Source organism: Ranitomeya imitator, chromosome 3 (genome assembly GCF_032444005.1).
Source record: "Ranitomeya imitator isolate aRanImi1 chromosome 3, aRanImi1.pri, whole genome shotgun sequence".
Taxonomy (NCBI): Eukaryota; Metazoa; Chordata; class Amphibia; order Anura; family Dendrobatidae; genus Ranitomeya; species Ranitomeya imitator.
This window is the reverse complement of record NC_091284.1, coordinates 114,912,883-114,933,642: the sequence shown is the minus strand read 5'-3', so window position 1 is coordinate 114,933,642 and position 20,760 is coordinate 114,912,883. Positions and strand designations below refer to the sequence as shown.

The following is a 20,760-nucleotide window of genomic DNA, read 5'->3' as shown; positions in this document are numbered from 1 at the left end:
GCCCACCAGGGTAGCGGGGTACTTGGCACCTGGTCCAGTCGCTATTAAAGGGGATATCACGGTGGCTGCGACCTGGTCCGTGGCCCTGTGACTCACTGTAAAAGGGGAACGGTCTTTAATGGAAATTGTGATAAAGTCTATTGTGGCGCCACCTGTGGAGTTCAGTCAATAGGGAGACCAAAGCTGCTTTAAAGGGGTCCTGTGGGGGATGTTGCAGCAATGATGGTGATGTGTTATGTTTGCTAATGACAGGTGTTATGAAGGCAATCCAGAAACACAGTGTGCTTAGCGATCAGAGCGCACACAGTGATCTGACAAATACCCAAAAATACAAGAACGAGCTCTGAGACGTGGAAACTCTGTAGACTGCACACCTGATCCTATCCTAAACACAACTAAAAGCGACTGTGGATTGCGCCTAACAACTACCTAGGCAACTCGGCACAGCCTAAGAAACTAGCTAGCCTGAAGATAGAAAAATAGGCCTGACTTGCCCCAGAGAAATTCCCCAAAGGAAAAGGCAGCCCCCCACATATAATGACTGTGAGTAAGATGAAAAGACAAAACGTAGGGATGAAATAGATTCAGCAAAGTGGGGCCCGATATTCTAGGACAGAGCGAGGACAGTAAAGCGAACTTTGCAGTCTACAAAAAACCCTAAAGCAAAACCACGCAAAGGGGGCAAAAAAAACCCCACCGTGCCGAACTAACGGCACGGCGGTACACCCTTTGCGTCTCAGAGCTTCCAGCAAAACAAAAGACAAGCTGGACAGAAAAAAAGCAACAAAAAAGCAAAAAGCACTTAGCTATACAGAGCAGCAGGTCACAGGAACAATCAGGAGAAGCTCAGATCCAACACTGAAACATTGACTAGGAGCAAGGATAGCAGCATCAGGCGGAGTTAAGTAATGAAGCAGTTAACGAGCTCACCAGAACACCTGAGGGAGGAAGCTCAGAAGCTGCAGTACCACTTGTGACCACAGGAGTGAATTCAGCCACAGAATTCACAACAGTACCCCCCCCTTGAGGAGGGGTCACCGAACCCTCACCAGAGCCCCCAGGCCGACCAGGATGAGCCTCATGAAAGGCACGAACAAGATCGGAAGCATGAACATCAGAGGCAAAAACCCAGGAATTATCTTCCTGAGCATAACCCTTCCATTTAACCAGATACTGGAGTTTCCGTCTAGAAACACGAGAATCCAAAATCTTCTCCACAACATACTCCAATTCCCCCTCCACCAAAACCGGGGCAGGAGGCTCAACAGATGGAACCATAGGTGCCACGTATCTCCGCAACAACGACCTATGGAATACATTATGTATGGAAAAGGAGTCTGGGAGGGTCAAACGAAAAGACACAGGATTGAGAACCTCAGAAATCCTATACGGACCAATAAAACGAGGTTTAAATTTAGGAGAGGAAACCTTCATAGGAATATGACGAGAAGATAACCAAACCAGATCCCCAACACGAAGTCGGGGACCCACACGGCGTCTGCGATTAGCGAAAAGTTGAGCTTTCTCCTGGGACAAGATCAAATTGTCCACTACATGAGTCCAGATCTGCTGCAACCTATCCACCACAGAATCCACACCAGGACAGTCCGAAGACTCAACCTGTCCTGAAGAGAAACGAGGATGGAACCCAGAATTGCAAAAAAATGGAGAAACCAAGGTAGCCGAGCTGGCCCGATTATTAAGGGCGAACTCAGCCAACGGCAAAAAGGACACCCAATCATCCTGGTCTGCAGAAACAAAACATCTCAGATATGTTTCCAAGGTCTGATTGGTTCGTTCGGTCTGGCCATTAGTCTGAGGATGGAAAGCCGAGGAAAAGGATAGGTCAATGCCCATCCTACCACAAAAGGCTCGCCAAAACCTTGAAACAAACTGGGAACCTCTGTCAGAAACAATATTCTCAGGAATGCCATGCAACCGAACCACATGCTGAAAGAACAAAGGTACCAAATCAGAGGAGGAAGGCAATTTAGCCAAGGGCACCAGATGGACCATTTTAGAAAAGCGATCACAGACCACCCAAATGACTGACATCTTTTGAGAAACGGGAAGGTCAGAAATGAAATCCATCGAAATATGTGTCCAAGGCCTCTTTGGGACCGGCAAGGGCAAAAGCAACCCACTGGCACGAGAACAGCAGGGCTTAGCCCTAGCACAAATCCCACAGGACTGCACAAAAGTACGTACATCCCGTGACAGAGATGGCCACCAGAAGGATCTAGCCACTAACTCTCTGGTACCAAAGATTCCAGGATGACCAGCCAACACCGAACAATGAAGTTCAGAGATAAGTTTATTAGTCCACCTATCAGGGACGAACAGTTTCTCTGCTGGACAACGATCAGGTTTATTCGCCTGAAATTTTTGCAGCACCCGCCGCAAATCAGGGGAGATGGCAGACACAATGACTCCTTCCTTGAGGATACCCGCTGGCTCAGATAAACCCGGAGAGTCGGGCACAAAACTCCTAGACAGAGCATCCGCCTTCACATTTTTAGAGCCCGGAAGGTACGAAATCACAAAGTCGAAGCGGGCAAAAAATAACGACCAACGGGCCTGTCTAGGATTCAAGCGCTTGGCAGACTCGAGATAAGTCAAGTTCTTATGATCAGTCAATACCACCACGCGATGCTTAGCTCCTTCAAGCCAATGACGCCACTCCTCGAATGCCCACTTCATGGCCAGCAACTCTCGATTGCCCACATCATAATTACGCTCAGCGGGCGAAAACTTCCTGGAAAAGAAAGCACATGGTTTCATCACTGAGCAATCAGAACCTCTCTGTGACAAAACCGCCCCTGCTCCAATCTCAGAAGCATCAACCTCGACCTGGAACGGAAGAGAAACATCTGGCTGACACAACACAGGGGCAGAACAAAAACGACGCTTCAACTCCTGAAAAGCTTCCACAGCAGCAGAAGACCAATTAACCAAATCAGCACCCTTCTTGGTCAAATCGGTCAATGGTTTGGCAATGCTAGAAAAATTACAGATGAAGCGACGATAAAAATTAGCAAAGCCCAGGAACTTTTGCAGACTTTTCAGAGATGTCGGCTGAATCCAATCCTGGATGGCTTGGACCTTAACTGGATCCATCTTGATAGTAGAAGGGGTAAAGATGAACCCCAAAAATGAAATTTTCTGCACACCGAAGAGACACTTTGATCCCTTCACAAACAAAGAGTTAGCACGCAGGACCTGAAAAACCATTCTGACCTGCTTCACATGAGACTCCCAATCATCTGAGAAGATCAAAATGTCATCCAAGTAAACAATCAGGAATTTATCCAGATATTCACGGAAGATGTCATGCATAAAAGACTGAAACACAGATGGAGCATTGGCAAGTCCGAACGGCATCACTAGATACTCAAAATGACCCTCGGGCGTATTGAATGCAGTTTTCCATTCATCTCCTTGCCTGATTCTCACCAGATTATACGCACCACGAAGATCTATCTTAGTGAACCAACTAGCCCCCTTAATCCGAGCAAACAAGTCAGATAACAATGGCAAGGGATACTGAAATTTAACAGTGATCTTATTAAGAAGGCGGTAATCAATACACGGTCTCAGCGAACCATCCTTCTTGGCTACAAAGAAGAACCCTGCTCCCAGTGGTGATGACGATGGGCGAATATGTCCCTTCTCCAGGGATTCCTTCACATAACTGCGCATAGCGGCGTGTTCGGGCACGGATAAATTAAATAATCGACCTTTAGGGAATTTACTACCAGGAATCAAATTGATAGCACAATCACAATCCCTATGCGGAGGTAGAGCATCTGGGACCTCAGAAGGGGTGGATGACGAAATTGACAAAAATGGAACATCACCATGTACCCCCTGACAACCCCAGCTGGATGCCGACATGGAATTCCAATCCAATACTGGATTATGGGTTTGTAGCCATGGCAACCCCAACACGACCACATCATGCAGATTATGCAACACCAGAAAGCGAATAACTTCCTGATGTGCAGGAGCCATGCACATGGTCAGCTGGGCCCAGTATTGAGGTTTATTCTTGGCCAAAGGTGTAGCATCAATTCCTCTCAATGGAATAGGACACCGCAAAGGCTCCAAGAAAAACCCACAACGTTTAGCATAATCCAAATCCATCAGATTCAGGGCAGCGCCCGAATCCACAAACGCCATGACAGAAAACGACGACAAAGAGCATATCAAGGTAATGGACAGAAGGAATTTGGACTGTACAGTACCAATGACGGCAGACCTAGCGGACCGCTTAGTGCGCTTAGGACAATCAGAAATAGCATGAGTGGAATCACCACAGTAGAAACACAGACCATTCAGACGTCTGTATTCCTGCCGTTCAACTCTAGTCATAGTCCTATCGCACTGCATAGGCTCAGGTTTAACCTCAGGCAGTACCGCCAAATGGTGCACAGATTTACGCTCGCGCAAGCGTCGACCGATCTGAATGGCCAAAGACAAAGACTCATTCAAACCAGCAGGCATAGGAAATCCCACCATGACATCCTTAAGAGCCTCAGAGAGACCCTTTCTGAACAAAGCTGCCAGCGCAGATTCATTCCACTGAGTGAGTACTGACCATTTCCTAAATTTCTGACAATATACTTCTATATCATCCTGACCCTGGCACAAAGCCAGCAAATTTTTCTCAGCCTGATCCACTGAATTAGGCTCATCGTACAGCAATCCGAGCGCCAGGAAAAACGCATCGACACTACTCAATGCAGGGTCTCCTGGCGCAAGAGAAAATGCCCAGTCTTGAGGGTCGCCGCGCAAAAAAGAAATAATAATCAAAACCTGTTTAATAGGATTACCAGAAGAATGAGGTTTCAAGGCCAGAAATAGCTTACAATTACTTTTGAAACTTAGAAACTTAGTTCTATCTCCAAAAAACAAATCAGGAATAGGAATTCTTGGTTCTAACATAGATTTCTGATCAATAGTATCTTGAATTTTTTGTACATTTATAACGAGATTATCCATTGAAGAGCACAGACCCTGAATATCCATGTCCACACCTGTGTCCAGAATCTCCCAAATGTCTAGGGGAAAAAAAAAAAGTGAACACAGAGCATAAAAAAAAAAAAAAAAAATGATGTCAGAACTTTTTCTTTCCCTCTATTGAGAATCATTAGTTAGGGCTCCTAGTACTGTTATGTTTGCTAATGACAGGTGTTATGAAGGCAATCCAGAAACACAGTGTGCTTAGCGATCAGAGCGCACACAGTGATCTGACAAATACCCAAAAATACAAGAACGAGCTCTGAGACGTGGAAACTCTGTAGACTGCACACCTGATCCTATCCTAAACACAACTAAAAGCGGCTGTGGATTGCGCCTAACAACTACCTAGGCAACTCGGCACAGCCTAAGAAACTAGCTAGCCTGAAGATAGAAAAATAGGCCTGACTTGCCCCAGAGAAATTCCCCAAAGGAAAAGGCAGCCCCCCACATATAATGACTGTGAGTAAGATGAAAAGACAAAACGTAGGGATGAAATAGATTCAGCAAAGTGGGGCCCGATATTCTAGGACAGAGCGAGGACAGTAAAGCGAACTTTGCAGTCTACAAAAAACCCTAAAGCAAAACCACGCAAAGGGGGCAAAAAAAAACCCACCGTGCCGAACTAACGGCACGGCGGTACACCCTTTGCGTCTCAGAGCTTCCAGCAAAACAAAAGACAAGCTGGACAGAAAAAAAGCAACAAAAAAGCAAAAAGCACTTAGCTATACAGAGCAGCAGGTCACAGGAACAATCAGGAGAAGCTCAGATCCAACACTGAAACATTGACTAGGAGCAAGGATAGCAGCATCAGGCGGAGTTAAGTAATGAAGCAGTTAACGAGCTCACCAGAACACCTGAGGGAGGAAGCTCAGAAGCTGCAGTACCACTTGTGACCACAGGAGTGAATTCAGCCACAGAATTCACAACAGTGATGCGCTCCACAGGTGAAGCGGGGTCCCCAGGGCTCCCAAGGTGTATGGCGATGATGGTGTATGCCAGTCAATGAGTAAAGGACACAGCGTTGCAGTCTTTACCTGGTTTACTGAAGTGGTAACAGGCCTCAGTCCAGGGTACTAGCAACAGGTACATTAGGTGTCCAGGCAGCCCAGAAACAAGAAGAGGTCCCCTTGGCAAGTCAGGTTGGGAGCTGTTATGAACAGGTAATTCAGAACCACAATGGACCTTGAAGTTCAGAGCACACAAAGTGACCTGACAATTACCAAAAACATAGGACAAGCTCTGAGACGTGGGAACTCTGCTGACCGCAATCCCTAATCCTATCCAACCACACTAGAGGTAGCCGTGGAGCGCTCCTGACCAGTCCTATGCACCTCGAGCACAGCCTGAGAAACTAGCTAGCCCTAAGAAAGAAAAATAAGCCTAGCTTGCCTCAGAGAAATACCCCAAAGGAAAAGGCAGCCCCCCACATATAATGACTGTGAGTTGAGATGAAAATACAAACGCAGAGATGAAATAGATTTAGCAAAGTGAGGCCCAACTTACTGAACAGACCGAAGATAGGAAAGATTGCTTTGCGGTCAACACAAAACCCTACAAACAACCATGCAGAGGGGGCAAAAAGACCCTCCGCACCGACTAACGGTACGGAGGTGCTCCCTCTGCGTCCCAGAGCTTCCAGCAAGCAAGATAAACCAATATAGCAAGCTGGACAGAAAAAATAGCAAACAAAAATAACACAAGCAAAACTTAGCTTATGCAGGAAGACAGGCCACAGGAACGATCCAGGAGAAAGCAAGACCAATACTAGAACATTGACTGGAGGCCAGGATCAAAGCACTAGGTGGAGTTAAATAGAGCAGCACCTAACGACTTAACCTCATCACCTGAGGAAGGAAACTCAGAAGCCGCAGTACCACTCTCATCCACCAAGGGAAGCTCATAGACAGAACCAGCCGAAGTACCACTCACGACCACAGGAGGGAGCTTGGCCACAGAATTCACAACAGGGAGCCTTCCACTTTGCGCTCGCTATAAGTCCCTTGCTGCCTGAAGTGTCCAAACAAGGTCCTGGCTCTTTTCCCTGTCCTGGGACAGGTACCTGTATGGTAGGCAGCTGTAGTCGTTCCTTTTGGGGTCTCTACACGGTGACTCCAGGCTCCAGAATGCTGCTGTACCACAGGCTTAATTTAGGCAATATACGTGTAGTTCTTTGCCCTCCAGTTCTGCTATGGGGCTTGCAGCTCTCCACACCCTCGGGCTCTCGGTACCCAGTCTCTGTGTTCTGGATCCTCGGAGGCCCACTCACCGCCTCCTTGAGCCATATTTTCTCCTTTGTGCTCCTTTCCTATACTAAACTGCACTTACTGGTCTCTCTGGACCAACTGTCTCTGTCTTCTCCTCCAGACCAGGATGTTTATTCAGAGAAGCTGCCCTAAAACCGGGTTTTGAGCTCCCCCTCATGGCCTGGATTCAGAAGGTGTTGTGTGTGAGGTTACCTGCCAAAGACATCCCTTTTATTTCCAGGCATAGCACTACCCTCCCCAAGTGGAAGGCAGCACTACTGTGGTACCCGAACTCCTGGGGTGACACAACCACTTTGTGCACTATATGTGACTTTAACATGCTGAGCTACTATCCTTTATTACAGAATATATAACAGGATATCCTAATAACCCTAACCGCTACACTGCACTATATTTACCAGGTCTGTTTATCAGACCCACGGCACTGGTAACTTTCCCTGTGCTAGGACTCGTGGTTCCCTAAACAAGCAGCATACAGGTACAGCCGTTACAAAACCTTATGGCCAGTACAATGCATGTAATTAGATTTATTACATACTGTGCTACCACCTTGTGTGACAGAACATATACAGGTTATTCTATTAACCATTTCCTCAAGCCTCCAGGAATCTGATGACTACTTAAGGTACCGTCACATTAAGCGACGCTGCAGCGATATAGACAACGATGTCGATCGCTGCAGCTTCGCTGTTTGGTCGCTGGAGAGCTGTCACACAGACAGCTCTCCAGCGACCAACGATCCCGAAGTCCCCGGGTAACCAGGGTAAACATTGGGTTACTAAGCGCAGGGCCGCGCTTAGTAACCCGATGTTTACCCTGGTTACCATTGTAAATGTAAAAAAAAAAAAAAAACACTTCATACTTACATTCCCGGTGTCTGGTCATGTCCCTCGCCTTCAGCTTCACGCACTGACTGAGCGCCGGCCGTAAAGCACAGCGGTGACGTCACCGCTGTGCTTTACGGCCGGCCGGCGCTCACCAGTCAGTGCACTGCGGGAAGCTGAAGGTGAGGGACATGACCAGACACCGGGAATGTAAGTATGAAGTGTTTTTTTTTTTTACATTTACAATGATAACCAGGGTAAACATCGGGTTACTAAGCGCGGCCCTGCGCTTAGTAACCCGATGTTTACCCTGGTTACCAGTGAAGACATCGCTGAATCGGCGTCACACATGCTGATTCAGCGATGTCAGCGGGAGATCAGCGACAAAATAAAGTTCTGATCTTTCCCCAGCGACCAACGAACTCCCAGCAGGGGCCTGATCGTTGGTCGCTGTCACACATAACGATTTCGTTAACGATATCGTTGCTACGTCACAAAAAGCAAAGATATCGTTAACGATATCGTTATGTGTGATGGTACCTTTACCCCCATCTCTTATCACGCTGGATCTTTCTAAAGAACACTAATCTTCCTGCTCTATTATTTGCTATACTGGCAGAAATACCTCTTATTTTGACTTTTCCGTGGAACACTGTTGTATCCTTTATATTTCATTGCTACGCTAGAAGCTCTTCCAAAAATCTAGCTATAGGATTGATAAAGATGTGATGTTTATAGCCCTGACTGAATATTTTCTTCCTGGCTGTATTAGGGATCATACTGTATTGAAGATAGTATGTTCTATACAATTTTTATGTTAGTCACCACCACTTTATTTTGATGTATTTGCATTTGTCACTTTTTTGACACATTTCTTTGTATATCTCCATAGTTTCTGATAAAGGTCTATACCCAGACCAAAAACATTTAACTGATCACTGTATGCAAAATAAATTGGAACCTTTCTTTTCAACACAATACATTTTGATTGCCGCGTTTTTTACTTATATTGATATTGGGATGGATACCATACTTGAGCACCTTTTCCAATGACATTATGAGTGCCGTATACAAGCCATTCCAAAGAATACGGCATCATGTTGAAGATAATGCAGCAAGAAGGTGCTCATGTGTCAGGCGCTTCCATGAGGTCCAAGTCCATGGTGTGTTGGTGGCGGGGTAACACGCAAGGTTACTTCCTCCGTCCCCTTCCGATAGCACCAAAAAACAGAGGGGATCACTATCCTGCATTTCCTGATTGTTGAACGTCTATCAACTCTTGCTCCTCATCCTCCTCAATTTGTTCCTCAGCTCCTGCAGCTTCACTAACAGTTTTTATATGGTACCATAAGCACCCCCCGATCGCTGTAATCCACCCTCCCATGGCACCCACATGTGCAATGACAAACTGGAACTTAGAGATATTGTTATCCCTTCTGTATCCTAACATAGTAACATAGTAACATAGTTAGTAAGGCCGAAAAAAGACATTTGTCCATCCAGTTCAGCCTATATTCCATCATAATAAATCCCCAGATCTACGTCCTTCTACAGAACCTAATAATTGTATGATACAATATTGTTCTGCTCCAGGAAGACATCCAGGCCTCTCTTGAACCCCTCGACTGAGTTCGCCATCACCACCTCCTCAGGCAAGCAATTCCAGATTCTCACTGCCCTAACAGTAAAGAATCCTCTTCTATGTTGGTGGAAAAACCTTCTCTCCTCCAGACGCAAAGAATGCCCCCTTGTGCCCGTCACCTTCCTTGGTATAAACAGATCCTCAGCGAGATATTTGTATTGTCCCCTTATATACTTATACATGGTTATTAGATCGCCCCTCAGTCGTCTTTTTTCTAGACTAAATAATCCTAATTTCGCTAATCTATCTGGGTATTGTAGTTCTCCCATCCCCTTTATTAATTTTGTTGCCCTCCTTTGTACTCTCTCTAGTTCCATTATATCCTTCCTGAGCACCGGTGCCCAAAACTGGACACAGTACTCCATGTGCGGTCTAACTAGGGATTTGTACAGAGGCAGTATAATGCTCTCATCATGTGTATCCAGACCTCTTTTAATGCACCCCATGATCCTGTTTGCCTTGGCAGCTGCTGCCTCTCCTCCTCTCCTGCTTCTTCCTCTGGGACCACCATCACCTGACGCAGACTATTCAAAGTGTGCTCCAGCACATAGATTACTGGAATAGTGATGCTGATGATGGCATCGTCACCGCTAGCCATCTTAATATCCAGTTTGAAACTGTGCAGAAGGGTGCAGAGCAGAGTTCCTTCATCTGTGCCCACTCCACAAGCATGATTTGCACCACATCCGTACTGCGTTGGATCAGGCTATGCAAAGGACATACTGCACCAGTGCTCGTCGCTGCTGTCACAGTCGCTCCAATATGTACAGAGTATAATTCCACTGTGTCAGAACATTGCAAATCAAATGGTAACCGGTAGTCCGCACAACCTCTGTAGCGATGCGAGTCATAGGAGGAAACATTTTTTCAAGTTACCGCAACTATGGGACCAAGGGCTGGCTGCTGTGCTGAGAGACGGTGGAGTAGGGTAAACAGGACAAACTGCTGGACTGTGAGTGAGGTGCAGGCAGATATGCTATGGTGGATTGAGAGAGATGTGGTGTGATTGGTGAAACAAATACAGCAGGCATATCCACTTACGGAACAGTTGCCCTCTGTCACTCATCCTGACTCTAGGGGGTAAACAAGTGGAGTTTCTGTGACCGGAGACCTATGTGAGAACACAGCATGGTGATGGAGGAGGAGGAACAAGCAGCATATGTGGTTGATGGGACAGCCGGTGGTTGGTGAGGTCCGTTAGTCCACATTTTAGCACAATGAGATTCCCAAACTAAGGCATGTTGATTGCGCATGTGCCACTTTATACATGTAGATGTCAAACTATTGCAATTTTTGCCTCTTCTGAGTCTTTTTTTGCAAATTTGGCAGATGTGAGTTGGGTCATCATTTGATTTCTCAAAAAAGGCCCAGGCTCGGCAAACTTACTGCCCTTGCGAACTGCACACGCGTGACCAATGCAGGCCCACCTGAGGAAGGTAGCAGTCTGCTGCCGAAACGCGTAGTGGTTCAATAAAAGGTTTGTTCACCACAAATATATTGCAGTGTGCTCTATAGCCATAGCGCTCCTTAAATTGACCTTTTTTTTTTTTAAAAAAAAAAGGGTCTGGATTTGGCTCAGACCCTACTTCGACTGGCCTCTCATCCAACATGAAAATATTTTGGGCATCAGTGAGATGCTTTCCTGTGAATCTTTGGAGCAGACCTCTGATGGCCATGGAATAGAATGTGTGAACAGCTCTGCAGAATGGCCCATCTGTGGTTCCTCACAGTCATTTGGGTGGTTAGAAATTGTGACATGGGGGGAACAAGGATGAATGGGGTGCCACCTCTGAGGATTGTACTGTGTGTGATGTTAAGGTGGAGGAATAGGAGGAGAGGCCACTTGATGCAGCGCTTGCCATCCACTGGAGCACATGCTCTTTCTGACCCTTATCTACAAGGCGTACCACTGTGCGGCTGCCAAAGGGAGTCGAGTAGCACATCCAGTAACAGATGTTGTCAGTGGGCTTTGAATAGGCTGAGATGGTGTTTGTTCACTTGAGCTTTTATTAACATCTAATCCACGTACATGTCACACACCAAGCCTATTCCCCCTTCCTTAAGATCTTGCTTTTTCCACTCATGTTGCATACATCTTTCCCTCTTTTAACCTGCTGTTTAACACCTTTGGGCCCACACCTGTCAGTCACCTGTCACAAAATGAACAATCACTATTTATTTTCTTAGATAGTGTGCCTGAACAACACTCTTAAGGTACCGTCACACTAGACGATATCGCTAGCGATCCGTGACGTTGCAGCGTCCTCGCTAGCAATATCGTCCAGTGTGACAGGCAGCAACGATCAGGCCCCTGCTGTGCTGTCGCTGGTCGGGGAAGAAAGTCCAGAACTTTATTTGGTCGCTGGACTCCCCGCAGACATCGCTGAATCGGCGTGTGTGACACCGATTCAGCGATGTCTTCACTGGTAACCAGGGTAAACATCGGGTAACTAAGCGCAGGGCCGCGCTTAGTAACCCGATGTTTACCCTGGTTACCAGCGTAAAAAAACAAACAGTACATACTTACATTCAGCTGTCTGTCCCTTGCCGTCTGGTTCCTGCACTGACTGCTGGCCGTAAAGTGAAAGCAGAGCACAGCCACAGCGGTGAGTCACCGCTGTGTGACTCACCGCTGTGCTGTGCTTTCACTTTCACTTTACGGCCAGCAGTCAGTGCAGGAACCAGACGGCAAGGGACAGACAGCTGAATGTAAGTATGTACTGTTTGTTTTTTTACGCTGGTAACCAGGGTAAACATCGGGTTACTAAGCGCGGCCCTGCGCTTAGTTACCCGATGTTTACCCTGGTTACCGGGGACCTCGGGATCGTTGGTCGCTGGAGAGCTGTCTGTGTGACAGCTCTCCAGCGACCAAACAGCGACGCTGCAGCGATCCGGATCGTTGTCGGTATCGCTGCAGCGTCGCTAAGTGTGACGGTACCTTTAGACACTAACGATTTTGATGAGAAAATGGGGCCTCCTGATTTCTCACTGCAACACAGTGTTATCCCAAATGATTTATATTAGCAAATAGAGCCTTCCGGCTGAACCTCAATATTAGGCCTAATGATTTTGATGAGTAAATGGAGCCTCCTGATTCCTCACTACAACACAGTTGTAAGGATTCCGGATGTTTTCATGGAGCCTGTTTTGCCCTTGTCCAAGATGGAGTCTTGTACTTTGCCCTGTCCTGGAACTTCGTGTTGGCCCTGCTATTTAAGTCCAAGTCGGGAGATCCTCCTTGCCTGAGTATTTTGTTGCTGTTTGCATCTGAGCTTTCTCCTGGCTTGCCTCTGGAGTTCCTGCTGCTGCTCGTTACTCGGTGCTCTGCCTCACCACTTCCAGTTGCCTTCAGTTTTCTAAGCTTCTTCCAGATCCTGGATGGGGTTACCTGCTGTCCTGACTTCTGAGACTGTTCTGTTGCGGGCTGCTTTGCGGGACTTCTCAGCCCAAATGGTAAATTTAATTACCTACTTCCTGTAATGCTTCACCTATGTATTTCTAGACTTGCATGAAAAGTATCATCTCCTCTATATGCATGGTTCTGGACTTCCATGTGTAAGGGGGACGACCAGACCGTGGGTACCTGTGTGCCAGGTCTGGAACTGGAAAGGCTGCATCCTCTGTTCCTGGGGAAAACTTTAGTGAGGCGAACCTCCCTCTGTGGCCTGGGAGAAGCTGGAGTGAGGGAAAAGCACGTGCAGTAGAGCAGTTTGGCGCCAATCCAGGGCAGAGCGCACGGAGGTGAGCAGCGTGCTCCGCTTCCCCTCCCCACCACAGAGTACAGGGCCCTACTGTCTGAAGAGGACAAGAGGAACACTGAGCTGAGGTGAGCAGTGTGCCCAGCAGTAATCAAGAGGGAGGGGCAGAGAATGCATAGCCAGGTGTGTTCAGCAGCAGCCAGCAGCAGCCAGGGAGAGAAATGCTCCATCCTGGGAGCACCAGCCACGCGCAGGTCAGCGTCCGTTGTCTCCCACAGGGACCAGTGAGTGTGGCGGTCTCAGAGCATCCGTATAGCGCAGCCCCGCACTCAAGCACTGCCACCGCTGACAGAGACTATGAGGAGAGACGTGCAGAGTGCCCGTTGATCACAACAGAGCAAGATGCTGAACGTTCCGGTCTAGTGAGTACTGTGTGCGTGCTGCCAGAGAGAGATCGGGTGAAGCACCCTGCCAGAGAAGCAGCGCACCAGTGGTTGTCGGTGCTTCAGTTTTGGCAGGAGCAGGCAGCACGCAGCATAGTGAAAATAGTGCAGTGCACGCAGTAGCTGACAGATCGAGGTGCCGTGTGCTTCATTACCGCGATTACAGCGCATGTGCTGCAAAGAAAGAACCGAGTCCTGGATACACTTGTGTAACCCACCTTACCAGAATATACTTTTCCACTCACGGGAGACCCTGATTTTGCCACATATTTGCTGATCCACGTTGGGCTTGTACAGTAAGGGTGCGGGCCACAGTATCAACCACTGTAGCATATGGACTAGTTTCAGCGGAAGGTACTGGAGACCGACTGCTGCCGCAAGAAGACGGGGCACTGATGCCCACAGGACCTTCCTGGAAAAGACACAGCATCAGCCGTTGCCGGCGGTATTGGGCTCCCAGCAGGAGTTACAGTTTGAGGAACTTCTGACAAGTGATTCACAGGAACTGCTGTTACTAGAACCATTATTTACCTCCCAATATCCTTTGCCATCTATACTGTTTATTTCACTGTTTTAACCCTTTACCTCCCTGCGTGGAGTTTTCTCCTGTTATTAAACCTGTTAACCTTTGCTCTGCCTCCTGTCCGTCACTGCATCCCGCAACCTGCTTACACATATATAAGTGCACTCTAGTTTCATACCTCCCAACTTTTGATGAAGGCAAAGAGGGACAAAGGTAGCAGCGCACAGTGGCAAATTTTAGGCCACACCCCTGACCACACCCAATTCACAACTAGTCACCCATATCCACGCCCCATCCACACCCATTTAGCACTGCTGATCACACTGTTGCATTAACAATAATTATAAACAGAAAAATGTGGCCACACAGTGCTCCATACTGTTTAATGACCACACATGATGCTCAATACTGTATAATGGCCTCATGATGCTCCATACTGTATAATGGCCTCACATGATGCTCAATACTGTATCATGGCCCCACATGATGCTCCATACTGTATAATGGCCACACATGATGCTCAATACTGTATAATGGCCCCACATGATGCTCCATACTGTATAATGGCCCTACATGATGCTCCATACTGTATAATGGCCCCACATTATGCTCAATACTGTATAATGGCCTCACATAATGCTCCTTACTGTATAATGGCCACATATGATGCTCAATACTGTATCATGGCAATACAGTGCTCCATACTGTATAATGGTCCCACATGATGCTCAATACTGTATAATAGTCACACAGTGCTTCATTCTGTATAATGGCCACATGATGCTCAATACTGTATAATGGCCACACATGATGCTCAATACTGTATAATGGCCCCACACAGTGCTCCATACTGTATAATGGCCACACAGTGCTCCATACTGTATAATGGCCCCACATGATGCTCCATACTGTATAATGGCCCCATATGATGCTCAATACTGTATCATGGCAACACAGTGCTCCATACTGTATAATGGCCCCACATGATGCTCCATACTGTATAATGGTCACAGTGCTCCATTTTGTATAATGGCCACATGATGCTCCATACTGTATATTGGCCCCACATGATGCTCAATACTGTATAATGGCCCCACATGATGCTGCGCACGGTATAATGGCCCCACATGATGCTGCACACAGTATAATGGCCCCACATGATGATGCCAGTGTACAGTCGGGGCTGTAGATGTGTCCCAGCAGCTCTGCTTACAATGCAGGCAAAGATTTCACCATCTGTCGCTGTCCACACTGCTGCCTCACAGATCATGCACATTTCAATGTTGCCCAGCTCTGCAAATTCTGCATGCACTCAGACAACACCACTATCTACTGGATCAACTCCTTAACAGCTGTAGTATATAAAGGATATATATACACTGCTCAAAAAAAAATAAAGGGAACACTTAGACAACAGAATATAACTCCAAGTAAATCAAACTTTTGTGAAATCAAACTGTTCACTTAGGAAGCAACACTGTTTGACAATCAATTTTACATGCTGTTGTGCAAATGGAATAGACAACAGATGGAAATTATTGGCAATTATCAAGACACACTCAATAAATGAGTGGTTCTGCAGGTGGAGACCACAGACCACATCTCAGTACCAATGCTTTCTGGCTGATGTTTTGGTCACTTTTGAATGTTGGTTGTGCTTTCACACTCGTGGTAGCATGAGACGGACTCTACAACCCACACAAGTGGCTCAGGTAGTGCAGCTCATCCAGGACGGCACATCAATGAGAGCTGTGGCAAGAAGGTTTGCTTTGTCTGTCAGCATAGTGTCCAGAGGCTGGAAGCGCTACCAGGAAACAGGTCAGTACACCAGGAGATGTGGAGAGGGGCTGTAGGAGGGCAACAACTCAGCAGCAGGACGGCTACCTCAGCCTTTGTGCAAGGTGGAACAGGAGGAGCACTGCCAGAGCCCTGCAAAATGATCTCCAGCAGGCCACAAATGTGCATGTGTCTGCACAAATGGTTAGAAACCGACTCCATGAGGATGGTCTGCGTGCCTGACGTCCACAGATGGGGGTTATGCTCACAGCCCAACACTTTGCAGGACAAAGCTTGGCAATTGCCACAGAGCACCAGGATTGGCAAATTCGCCACTTGCACCCTGTGCTCTTCACGGATGAAAGCAGGTTCACACTAAGCACATGTGACAGATGTGACAGAGTCTCTCAGATGCCGTGGACAGCAATCTGCTGCCTGTAACATCCTTTAGCATGACCGGTTTGGCAGTGGGTCAGTAATGGTTTGGGGTGGCATTTCTTTGGAGGGCCGCGCAGCCCTCCATATGCTCGCCAGAGGTAGCCTGACTGCTATTAGGTACAGAGATGAGATCCTCAGACCCCTTGTGAGACCATATGCTGGTGCGGTTGGCCATGGGTTCCTCCTAATACAGGACAATGCCAGACGTGTGGCTGGAGTTTGTCAGCAGTTCCTGCAAATGAAGGCATTGAAGCTATGGACTGGCCTGCCCGTTCCCCAGACCTGAGTCCAATTGAAGACATCTGGGACATCATGTCTCGCACCATCCACCAATGTGACGTTGCACCACAGACTGTCCAGGAGTTGGTGGAAGCTTTAGTCCAGGTCTGGGAGGAGATCCTTCAGGAGACCATCTGCCGCCTCATCAGGAGCATGCCCAGGCATTGTAGTGAGGTCATACAGGCACGTGGAGGCCACACACACACACACACTACTGAGCATTATTTCCTTGTCTTGAGGCATTTCAACTGAAGTTTGATTTTGAGCATCATTCCAACTCCACACCTCAGTGCGATATAAGTTGTGATTTACATTGATAATTTTTTGCTTTTACTGTTCTTAACGCATTCCACTATGTAATGAATAAAGATTTAAAAACTCAAATATTTCATTCAGTGATATCTAGGATGTGGGATTATAGTGTTCCCTTTATTTTTTTGTGCAGTGTACAGTATATACTGTGCCTATGTCTAACAGACTGCACTGGATTGCTGTAACTGCTGCCACTACTCCTAGTATATAATGCCTTGTACTGTAAGCACAGCAGGGCCAGCTGCATGTATGTGTGCAGTATACACACACACACCTCAGAATGTCCTCTCTCCCTCTCTGAACCACCACATTGGAAGAAGATACGGAGGGACATGGCCTAATACAATGGGGCGTGTCGGCTGCTTCTCCTGCTGGCTGTGCAGAAGAAGTAGAATCCCGTGCAGGACTGCAGGGCACAGCCTCAAAATCAGGACAGTCCCAAAGTATAAGGGACGGTTGGGAGCTATGTAGTTTGCATGCTACTGCTGGACTGTGAGTGCCTGTCGCTCTCTTGCTGCATGCTACTGCTGGATTTCCACGTATAAGTGCCGGTCACTCTCTTGCTGCTGGACTTGTTTGTATGAGCGGTCGCGCTTGCTACTAAGTTTGTTGACCTTTCTGTTTCGTGCTCTCACTTCGTTACAACTGCAGGAAAGTCTCTGCTTGCTTATTTTCTACTTCTTGCTTTGTGAAATACACTTATTTGTCTCAGCTTTGGCTTCAGGCTCGTTTTATCCCACGCAATCAGATTCCATAGTACCCACATAATTGTTACAACTGTTTTTGCCCAAACTATTTAGATTAGTAAATAGGGCCTCCTGACTGCAACACAGTTTTAGGTGCTGGAAGATCAATTTCACACAGAGCAGGATCCTATCTAACTAACTGACAAGCTCGCTTCCAGCAGCAGCACTAGCAGGAGTGGCCTCTGTGCTTTTACACTGAGAAAATGGCGCCAGCAAAACAAGATGTCCGCTTTTTATATGGACAGGGACATGTGTGTTCGACAGCCAATCACAGAAGTGCCATGACATTATGGATGGGTTCTGTTAACTGATTGGTTGCCGAAATGTACACACATTAAGTTATTAGAGAAAAAAAAAACTCCACTCCACCGCTCTTCTGACTTAGACATACCCTACATCAAGCATGTCTACCTCGCTCATCATACAGCACTATGCACAGAAGAGTCGGCTATTTTGGATCCCAAACAACTCCCTATTAAATATCAGTTCACATGCAGAGAAATCTAGTATTTAGAATAAAATCATCCAGTATATGGTTGAAACACCATGAGCCACTTTGCTGCCGGAAGTTTTAGTAACACCCTGCATGGTTTTACAATGCAACTTTGGAGTACAAGTGGGTTGCAGTTTCCCATTATGCATATAAAGGTGCTGGCTCATTGTGACAGCTTGTTTGTGAATGACCCATCCCTACCAAATATGCAAACATCAGAGTAGAAGCCAGTGATCACCTGCAGCAGTCATCTGATTGATGATAGGACATCGCTACAGAACTGGCAGGAGCCACCAGTGAGTTTTCCTGAAGTGGTGGAACATTCAAGGCATAAGTATTCGGGACTTCTGTATTTTATACCTATTCTAACAAAATCTGTTAAAGCCCCTTTAAGCATAATTTACCCTATATATGGTAAGAATCAGATCACATAGCAGCAGCTAGCACCAGATATACATGTAAGGAGCTGGAGGAAAAATGGATTGTAGCACTATCAATTACACATAGTGTGAATTATGAAATTAACACAAAAAACTAAAAATTTTTAGTTATGGTATATATACAGTATTCTTACCTGATCTAGTCAGTGGTTGACGTAAGATCAACAGTGATCAAAGACTTGGGATGAATGCTTTGTCTGGTAACATTTCCAGATTCCAGGTCTTCATAGAACTGAAATGCAAATATTCTCCAGTCAAAGTTCTCCAACCCAAGTGTCATTGAACTCAAGATGGTCAAAGGTTTATGTACTATGGAAAAGTGTAGGAATATCAGGCATACGACTGATCCACACCTTGTTTTATTAACAGTGACTGCATCAAAAACTTCCTATGGCACATGTGTCTTCAACATTCTGAATATGTACCACAATGTGCAGACTGGCTAAGGATCTCCTGATCCAAATTCAACAGACTCAATTTTGTCAATGAGACCGCCGAGTTTGGGTCACAAGATCCGTGACCAGTCTACATATCATGGTACATACACAAGGACACAATCTGGTCTGCAATATTCAGCAGTGGCTGCTATCCTTTGAATGGAGTTATTGAATTTCACTTTGGTTTATACTGGGCCAAAGCTAACAGCAGATCAGTGGGGGTGCCGAGTCATCAATCTCAAAAGGAACCCGTTTAACCCATAAATCTGTGAAGCCAATAACAGCATTGCAAAACCACATGATGTTATTAGATAGATGCAGTTATGAGGAGGTGTTATGCATGTTTATGTTATTTAAAACACGATTAACCCTCTAAATAAGGCAAACTTAATGCTGGGACTGCATCTTTTTCTGTCCTCACCAAAAATATGATGGGGGTAGAGTTAGGGTCAACTTTAACAGTACCCAACATAAGACGTTTTATGTCAAATGCCCGCATATGGCGTTGGCTCAGAAGCTGTAGTGGCACCATACCAGGATGGTGCCAGCTGTAATATACAGTTTGTGTCTGCATGTAATGTCAGTGGCTGGAGTGCATGCGGTCAACACGACGGGGAACCAATGGGATATTATGGCAGTCGGGGGACTGCTGAAGGTCCCATCGACTTCATAGGAGAAAATATATATCTATAATATAACGCTGGGAGCGTCACTCTGTCCGAAGCCTTTATAGACTGCGTAAGCGCCGGCGCAGTCTGGACCCCACAGAGTGACGCTCCCAGGAGATCGGGTTATGCGTAAACACTGAACGCACACTGCGATCTCCAACGGAGAGGCAGGGACGCGCCAGGAGGGTAAGTATCGGCTATATTCACCTGTCCCCCGTTCCAGCGCTGCGTGCGGCTCCATCTCCGTCTCCCGTGTCCTCTGCCTGTGACGTTCACAGTTCAGAGGGTGCGATGACGCGCTTAATGCGCGCCGCCCTCTGACTGAACAGTCACAGCCAGAGGACCCGGAAGAAGCGGCACGCAGCGCTGGATCAGGGCCAGGTGAATATAGCAAGTGTCGGGGGCCTGAGCTAGCGGCGATACCGGCACCTGACCCCCACAGCGCGCTGGTGTCCCCACCTGCTCAGGCCCCCCAGCACTCGGCGCCCAGCGACGATAGGTGAGTATGGTATTTTTTTTTTATATATCGCAGCAGCATACGGGGCATATAATACCATGGAGCATGTTATGGGGGCCATAAACCATATTGGAGCAGTATACAGGGGCATATACTATGGAGCATCTTATGGTAGACATAAACCTTTATGGAGCAGTGTATGGGGCATACACTATGGAGCATCTTATGGGGCCAGCAACCATAATGGAGCAGTGTATGAGGGCATATATTATGGAGCATCTTATGGGGGACATAAACC

The 20,760-nt window shown here is 46.9% G+C and overlaps 1 protein-coding gene across 2 annotated transcripts in view; it reads right to left on the bottom strand.

The window, feature by feature from the left end:
* LOC138672883 (3 beta-hydroxysteroid dehydrogenase type 7-like) overlaps nt 1-19,169 on the bottom strand; it is a 146,863-nt gene extending 127,694 nt beyond the window's left edge. For both annotated transcript variants that reach the window (XM_069761308.1, XM_069761310.1), the window contains exon 1: nt 19,035-19,169. The gene's annotated coding sequence lies outside the window, so the exon portion shown is untranslated. The remainder of the gene's footprint in view (nt 1-19,034) is intronic.
* Between the last annotated feature and the right edge of the window lie 1,591 nt (nt 19,170-20,760).